Source organism: Empidonax traillii, unplaced genomic scaffold (assembly GCF_003031625.1).
Source record: "Empidonax traillii isolate 1590-97213 ecotype Southwest subspecies unplaced genomic scaffold, ASM303162v1 scaffold827:size534266, whole genome shotgun sequence".
NCBI lineage: Eukaryota > Metazoa > Chordata > Aves > Passeriformes > Tyrannidae > Empidonax > Empidonax traillii.
The window spans coordinates 429,314-437,849 of record NW_020956020.1 but is presented as its reverse complement, the minus strand read 5'-3'; the positions used below and the strand labels follow the sequence as shown (position 1 = coordinate 437,849).

Here is an 8,536-nt window from a genome sequence, read left to right as displayed (position 1 = left end):
TTGTAAATTATAGCTGCAGAAGGACATTAAAAAAAACCTCTAAACAAACTGTAAAAGGCAAGCTGCACTCTGCAAAGGACAAAGCCAATAAAACTTGGTTCCAAAATAAGAGGTTTTGCTACTAGTCCAAGAAGTAAACATGAGAAAGATTTTCCTTAAAATATAAACAGTTGTAGGCAGAAATTGGCTGCTTTCCCCCCCAGAACTCTGCTCCGTGCCTGGGTTTGGGCTGTGCACCAGCAGTGAAGCCCCAGCCATCGGTGGGACACAGACAGACTGGGAAGTAGGAAATTTTGGGGACCCACGGAAGAGGAAGGATGAGAAGTGAGGGGTGTTTGTCGGTGAGATGTGGGGGCACATTTTGGGTTGAGCTCTGGGAGGGTGGTCAGTCAGCTGGGTTACCTGTGCTTGGAGTGTTCCCCCTTGGGAGGAGTGTCTGCAGTTCAGCAGCATTTCCCTCTTCCCAAACCCTGATTTGAACTCTCTTCTCTGCCCGTTTTCCCTGATTTCCAGCTTCAGAATGACTTCCCTTGTTATTCCCGTCCCCTCTCAGAGGGTACCAGATGTACCCTGTGGGCAGGAGAAGGAGCAGCCGTGGATTGGGACGGTCCCCAGGCTGAAATCTGGGGGAGTTGGGTGAAACAGCAGAGATGTGCAGGGAGCATCATCCCCACAGGCAGTGGATTGCAGCAGGAGCCCTGGGAGGGTCAGTGCCCTGTGCTGGCAGCAAGGCCAGGTTCCCTTGGGCACGGCTGCAGTGGGCTCTGCAGAGGCATCAGCAGCCTTACGTAAGCAGGAGCGGTGTCAAGGGCAGAGGCTGCGGCTCCAGCCCTGCTGCCCAAGCCGTGAGCACCCCCAGGGACCTGCTGGGCTATCGGGCACCTCTGCAGGGAACAGAGAGCACGGAGAACCCACAGCTCCCCCAGCCCCAGGGACAGTCAGATCCCTCACCTGGAGGGGGCCAAGTACAGATTTAAGAGCTGCAATCGCCTGCTCTGACCACCTGCACCGGGGTGGTGTCACCCCAGTGTGCAGAGCCAGGCTCATTGTATGGAAAATGGAGAATTCCAGGGCTTACCTAAAGGAAAAACGTGGGGTGTCGTGGACAGATGAGGTCACTGTGTTTGGGGGAAAAACACAGTTTCAAAACACCAGGACAGGACTTTATTTGCAAAAGAAGAGGTCACATGAGAGGAATAGAACACAAAGCAGGCTGGGCTGACGTAGGAAGCTGCAGCTCCTCTGTGCCTGCACGTCACTGGGACTGATGAGAGGGTTATGGGATTGGATTATTCCTCTATCCGCTTTAGCAGAGTTATGCTGTTCTTTATTTGGGAGGTGGAAACATTTTAAATAGATGAGTCCAATGTTTCAGTTGTCCTTAAATCTTGGCCAGTTGGGAAATTCTTTATGTGACTACCCCTTTGTGGGGTTGAAGTCATAGGATGAAAATAATATCCCTTTCTCTTCCTCTTTATTTTAATCTTTCAAAGTCCGGCCTCTAATTATGCACCAGGAATTATTCATCTTTTCTGGATTGCACATTTATTTTTGGATATCGCTCCAAACCAGGAAATTAGCTCAATGTCTTTCACATCAATCAGTGACAGGACCACAAGGAATGGCTTTCAACTGAGAGTAAATTTAGATTAGAGATTAGGGAGAAATCCTGCCCTGGGAGGGTGGGCAGGCCCTGGCACAGGGTGCCCAGAGAAGCTGTGGATGCCCCTGGATCCCTGGAAGTGTCCCAGGCCAGGTTGGAGCAACCTGGGCTGGTGGAAGGTGTCCCTGCCCAGGGCAGGGGTGGAATGGGATGATCTTTAAGGTCCCTTCCAACTCAAACCATACCCTGATCCTTCTACCAAAGGAATACTGATTTTTGTCTGGAAAGGCAAAATGCCGATATTTTAAATCAGGACTTGTTTTATTATTTCAGTTTCATATTCATTCAGCTTTCATATTCATGTATCCTTCATTCCTGGCTTTCTCTGAGCACTAACATGCATCCCCTGAGGTGTGTAATGATCTTGTTTGCTACTTTGCCATTGTTTGAAAAGATAGATTATCTTCTGATTCTGACACTCTCCCATTGACTTGGGTGCTCAGGCCCTGGCACAGCTGCCCGGGGCGGTAGGGGAGTCCCCATCTCTGGAGGGATTTAACAGACATGTGGATGTGGCACTTGGGAACAGGGGTTAGTGCTGGCCTTGGCAGTGCTGGGGGATGGTTGGACTCAATCTCAGAGGGCTTTTCCTATGACTCAACTTGTGCTCTCAGGAATTTCTGGTGTCTCCCAGCCTGCTGGAACTGTTCCTGCAGGACTGGCAGGGCCTGGCAGTTGGGCTGGCTTGTGACTGCCAGGTGATTCCTCTTTCTCCATCCCTTTTATATTTCTCTGGTAAAGTTTCCTGAGGCTCTATCAAGTGCATCTCCATGTCTCAGGAGAGCTGACAGATTAATTTCCATGTTTATCTTTAATGGGAGGATCCAGGTGTCAAAGGTCCATCTGTATTTGGCCAAGGCCAGTCTTGGCACTGTCAGGAGGGTGCTGCCAGTCTGGAGCTGGGCTCAGCACAGCCAAAAGAGAAGGGAAAGTCTCCTCTGTTGAACTGTAAAGCTGTCACCAGCTCGCTGTGTTTTTACCTATTTTTTCACCTGACTATTTACCACAAAATGCAGTTATAATGTCACTGATCAAATGGTGTATCTCCTGGTCCTGTTCCAACCAGCTGCAGCTTCCCAGTGGGAAGTCCTGCAGGGTTCCTGGTTGAAATCCTGTCATCTCCACTGCATGATCCTGACATCCCTGTGGCACCTACAACTGCATGAAAGGAAGGTGACAGCAGGGAGGTATTCCCGGTGTCACCTCCGGTAACCAGCAGCTGAAAGCCAAAGCACAGGGGGTTGTGTGGCCACCAAAGTGTTTACATAAGGTCTGTTGGCTTCCTCATATCCTGGAATCACACACTTGGAGGTCGGGCTTGGAGGGACCTCTGGAGAAGATGGATCACATCCAGGGGGGTTTTGAGTCTGTCCAGAGGAGGAGACTCTACAGCCTCTCTGGGCAGCCTGTCCAAGTGCTCAGTTCCCCCCAACAGTAAGGAAGTTTATCCCTTTCCTGCAGAGATATTTTATACCATTTATGTAATTCCAGAGGCTTCCTGGTTGTAGTTTCTTTTTTTTTGCATCCTCTTAATTATGAATGGTGAACCTTCACCAGCTGCTTTGTCAATGTCTTTGCACATGCCTTGTAAAACTTCATAAAATGAGAATAAACGTTTTGTCTTCCTTTGCAGACCAAACAAAGCAAGCTGGGGTAGCAGTTATGCAGCAGCTAAAGCATGTACACAAGTTTCTCTGAACTTGTAAATAAATGTCATGATTTGGAGCAAAGGCTGATGGCTTAAAAGACACGCGTTCCCTGTCCAGCTCACATGAACAGCAGGGCAAAGCCTTTCCCAGGGACTTGTTTTCATCCATGTAGAAACTGCAGTGCAAATGCTGGGCCGGTTTTTCTGTGCCCACTTGGTTGTTTCTAAGACCTCCTCACAGGGACTGCTATGGCTCTATCCCAAAACTAATTCCAAACACTTTATCCTTCCCCTTGCTCGGGCTGTAGTTGTGTCCCCTCCTAAGAAGCCACCTGACAGTGATCTGTTCTTGGAGGCTTCTGACATTCCCTGAGCACAGGAGCATCAGCAGCAAAGGGCTTGTTGGAACAGGCAGGAGGAAGGACAGGACCTTTGTTTCTGGAGCCGGGTGTGACGTGGCCAAACCCCAGCCTGGCTGCAGCAGACGTGGGCTGAGGATGGAGGTGCAGCCCTGCACCGTCTGCTGGCCTTGGCAAAGGAGGGGAATTCGGGGACTAAGGAAACCTGATTTTTCTAGGACTCTTCTTTCCAACGATTTTGGCATCCAGCAGCTGTGTGCTGTGGTGTCAGCACGAAAAGGGACTCTGCTTGTGGATTCCCCGGTGCTAAAGAATAAGGTGTGAATACACGTGAGAGCACTCCCTCTGCCTGTGGGGCAATCAGGCTCAGAGACAATCCCGAACACTGTCATAAATCAGGGAAAACCCACGCCATTTCAGATTGCCATCGTGTCAGATTTACTTGATAAATGAGTGTTACAGCATTAACTGGGCCTCATTTATTGATGTGTTCCAACAAGTTCTCTTTTAAAAAATCATTTCTTAATCCATTTAACTGTTTAACAGTCAATAAGCACTAGGCTGGACTGTCTGACAACAAGGACTTTATCAATCCCTTTATGTTAAATATTATAGGAGAATCTTGGGTGATGCATCAATACTCACACTTAACAGAAGAGTATAATCCAATTTTCAAGTCCTAAAATGATTGTTACTGTGTTTTAAATAAACAGCCACTTTCTGAAATGAATTAAGTCATAGGATGGTTTGGGTTGGAAGGGCCATTAAATCCACCTTGTTCCAACCCCCTGCCATGGACAGGGGCACCTTCCACTAAGTCATCTACAGAAAATCTGAATAAACACATCCTGGGTGCCCTTTACCATAGGGTGTGGGTTACAAGACAACTTCTTTCAGTGGCCTGAAACCCTTTTCTGGATGAGCTCCAGAACTCAGCTGATCTTGAGAGGATGCAGGGGCGGATAAAGGGGACCAACATTTGCCTTCCCTGGGAGAGGTGGCCTGGCAGCAGAGGGTGCCTGGAGGTGGCATTGGCACCGAGGAAGTCCCCAGGGCTGAAGGCACTAAGTTTAGCCCCTGGCCAGTCCATGTCTGGCTTGTTTCCTCAGCTCACACAGCCTGATTTCTCCTAACTCTTTCTGGGGATTTGCTTCATCCTGTTTGGCTTAAGGCTTAGCCAGGTTATTTTCAACTGGGCTGTATTTTCAGCTGGGCTGTATTTTACCTGTGACCAAGTGAGGTGTGTCACAAAATAAACCTGTGACATTGAGTGTTCACTGGACCCACTACTGAACTGCTGAACTGGGCCTGGCTTGAACTTCAAATTGCCACTGCAGGCCCTTCATCACCATGTGCTGGCAAAGAGGGGAGGGCCAGTTCTCCCAAAACTTCCTTGTTTTAAAAACAAAGGTATTGGTTTTTTGGAAGTTCGGCTCTCTCTGCAGGAATCACCACTCCTGCCATCCCTTCCTCTGAAAAAATGCAGAGAGAAAACTATTTTCTTACTTCAGTTTCTTGCATTTTCCTTCTTTCTGTTCTTTTATCTATGGCTGTTAGAGTGGAAAAGGCTCTGGGTCATCAAAAAGACTTTCTTGTTTTGGCAGAAAAACATATGGAGCTATTTCTCAGGCCCATCATATTTCCTCTGCTTGCCATTGCCCTCATCTTCCATGTCTGCCCATAGCAAAAAAATGCCAGTGAAATATTGAAATATTTCCTTTTAGCTTAGAAAAAAATAGAATTATTACAAGAGGTGACATGAATTTACCAAGTCCTTCACTTGAGATACGTGGAAAGGATTTTTATTCTGTTTTGTTCATTTTTGTTCTTTTACCCAGAAGGTGCTCTTCCCCTAATTTTGGCCAACTCTGCTCGTACTGGGTATTGGGTAGACCCCATTTCTCACTTTCATGTCACTGTGGGCATGGAGCATTCCAGGCAGGAGCTTTGGGGTGCACTGTGCACAGTGTAACAGTATATTGGTTTATAGCATGGTTCAGCTTAGGTTTAAACTGTGGGAAAGATTTCTGCGCATCTGAACTCAGGCCAAGGTTTGTGCTCGCTCCAGGGGTCCAGAAAGAAGAGTGTAATTCAGTCTAACTGCAGTTCACCACATGCCTGAGAAAGAGCCTATTATGGGATGGCACTGAAAGCTGGATACCAGGCTCTGCAGCTGAGTTCCCCTGTGCCCTTCTGCCACCTTAAACAAACCAAATGATGGAGAACAAGCTGATTTTCTCTCCTCTCTTTGCTCACCAGAGGCTGACTGAGTGCTGCACAGACTGGGGGTGGTGGTTCTGTCCACAGGGGGCTGTGCAATATGGAGTTATTATCCTGGAATTATACCCCTGGCTGGCTGAAAGTGGCCTAAGAAGACAGCAGGTCAAAAAGAAATGTGTGTGTGTGTGTGTGTGTGTGTGTGTGTGTGATCTAAGGACGAAGGGAGGAAAATGTAAGGGTGATGTAGATTTTTTCTTAGTTCTTACACTTCTGCATTTAAGACTCTTCTGAAGTTGCTCATCTCATGCACATGGTGAGAATTGCAGCTTCCTGAAACTCCTTGTAGCCCCACTGAGCTGACTCGCCCCTGTCATCCAGTCCAGTGCAATATTTATTGAGAATTACCCCTGCACTGATTGCACTGCTCAGGCCCTTTTTTTTTGGTGAATTGGTGCTCTCTTTGCTCTTTTTACTTTGGAGGGCTGGAAAGGGGCAGGAAATGCCCTTTAATGCTGTGATTCACCCAGGGAAAACCTTTGAGCTGAGCTGAGCAGTTGAGCTGAGGGTACAAGCAGGGTAATGAGTACTTTGAAGGTGTAAAATACCTGAAGGGTTTTTGCACTTTGTAAATGAGGAATAAGGGAACCCTGTGATGGCTTTGAGATCTATTGTTGCTAGAGATGACCTCCCTTTATCACTGGAAACCAGTAGCTGCACACACTGGTGTACAGCAATCACCTCCAACTATGTAATTTGCTCTCAAGCTGTATTATTTTGATGATTATCTCTCATTCCCTAATGTATTTCCCCATGTTTTCAGCTGTGCTGTAATTGTAATTGCTAGGATTAGACATTATATTTATAACAGAGATCAGCTTAAAATCCCACTCTGAAGCAGGACGAAGTGTTCCCACATAATTCTGGCAGTCTGGTGCAGATCAGCTGCACGAGGGTGACTTATGTTGAAACCATTCCCTCCTGTCAAAAAAAAGGTCAGGTACTTGCAGGAAGCCTGTAAAGCCACTGATTGTGCAGATCAGGTATTTTGTGTAAGGGGGTGGAAGCAAAAATCCAAGGTGTCATTTTGCCCTCAGGTTTCCTGACCACTCAGACCTGTACAATTCACAGCACGCTCATCTGCTGGGGATCTCAGCTGCACAGAGCAATCCCTCAGGGCCTAAAGGGCTTTTCTTCAACTCTTTACATAACACATCATTTATACCTTTAGTTGCATACTTGTAACCTGCCTAAAACTACTGCTGTCACACCAGCTACACAGGGAAATGTCTTGGCCATTGCCCATTTGGTTTATTGTTCTCTCACACCAGTATTTGTACTCACCAAAACATTCTTTTGAAAGAGCACAATTGTTACAAAACCAGGCTGAAATTAGATACCTGGATAAGAAGGATTCATTCTAGAGTTAGCACTCAGAGTCTCTTGGAGGCTCCAAAAGGGACCCAGACATAAAAATGTTCCAGAGATTATCCCAGAGGTTTGAGCCCTTCACTCCCCCTTCCCCAGAGCACCCAGTTCCATCCCAGCACAGGCAGAAATGGAGTGTTTTCTTGCAGATTCTTATCCAGGTTAGTAGTCAAAGGTAGGTTAAAAAAGAGCATTTTGGATTAAATCAGTGCCAAAATCAAATAGAGAGGGAGAGGATTCCATGCAAGGAATATAAAAGCTCTGCTAAATTAGATATAGGTGTCGCTTCCAACAGTCTGGGCACACACCACCAGCAGCTCAGGGTGCTGATTTCCAATTTGTTATTTACTGTCCATGCTAGAGCAAAACCTGCATTTGTTTAAAGCACAAATAGTGAGAGCTCTTGTTATTCTCATCCTAATCAAAACCTCCTGCCAACTCCACAGCTGGAACTCTGGCCCTGGTTTTTATCTCAGCAGCCACGTTTCAGCCCAGTGCCAGAGGAGAAGCTCTTCTGGGACACCCTGTCAGTTCAATTCCTTTATTAGAACTTTTGATACGCCACTAATACATCTTCAAACCCCCATCTTTTGTTCCCCTGCTGCAATAAAACTCGAAAGGCAATGACACAGAAATCAGTGTACCTGAGAGGCTCAGTTCCTCAGTCCCGCCTTCCCCGCTGTCCTTGGTGCTTTCCAGGAGAGGAGCTGGATTAGGACTGACCACGGAGGGACCTGCTCTCAGATTTACATCTCCCTGGAGTGATGACCCTTGCAGAAATAGCTCTGGACAGGTAATAGGATTATCAGGAGGGAATTAGAAAATTCTGCTCATTAGTTTGAGCCAATGAAGACACAGACTGGATAGAGGTTTAAAGGATTTAGTGCATACATCTAATTGGGAAGGGGGAAGCCTGAAGGAGAGCTACAGATGGCACCTTGGCATTGCAGGGCCAGGTGTATTAAAGATGCTGAGGAAATACAGAAGCATTGTAAGCACAGTGTGAGAACCTGATACTGGATGCAGAAAAGCTGCCATTGCAACCCTGATGGCCTTTTCAATATTTCTGAGCTGTGATGGGACTCCACTTTGTAAAAAGGATAAAATTATTAATGGAAATTATGCTAATATTTGAATAAATCACCCAGTCATACCTAGTTAATCATTGATACAAAATGAAGTACTGATAGTGCCAATGAAAAAAGTCTATAAATGCCTTAT

The 8,536-nt window shown here is 46.7% G+C and overlaps 1 protein-coding gene across 1 annotated transcript in view; it reads right to left on the bottom strand.

Moving 5' to 3' along the window:
- The window catches only part of PDC (phosducin), a 14,090-nt gene extending 6,058 nt beyond the window's left edge, over positions 1-8,032 (bottom strand). Inside the window, exon 1 of the mRNA XM_027901970.1 lies at positions 7,960-8,032. The gene's annotated coding sequence lies outside the window, so the exon portion shown is untranslated. The remainder of the gene's footprint in view (positions 1-7,959) is intronic.
- Positions 8,033-8,536: the final 504 nt, after the last annotated feature.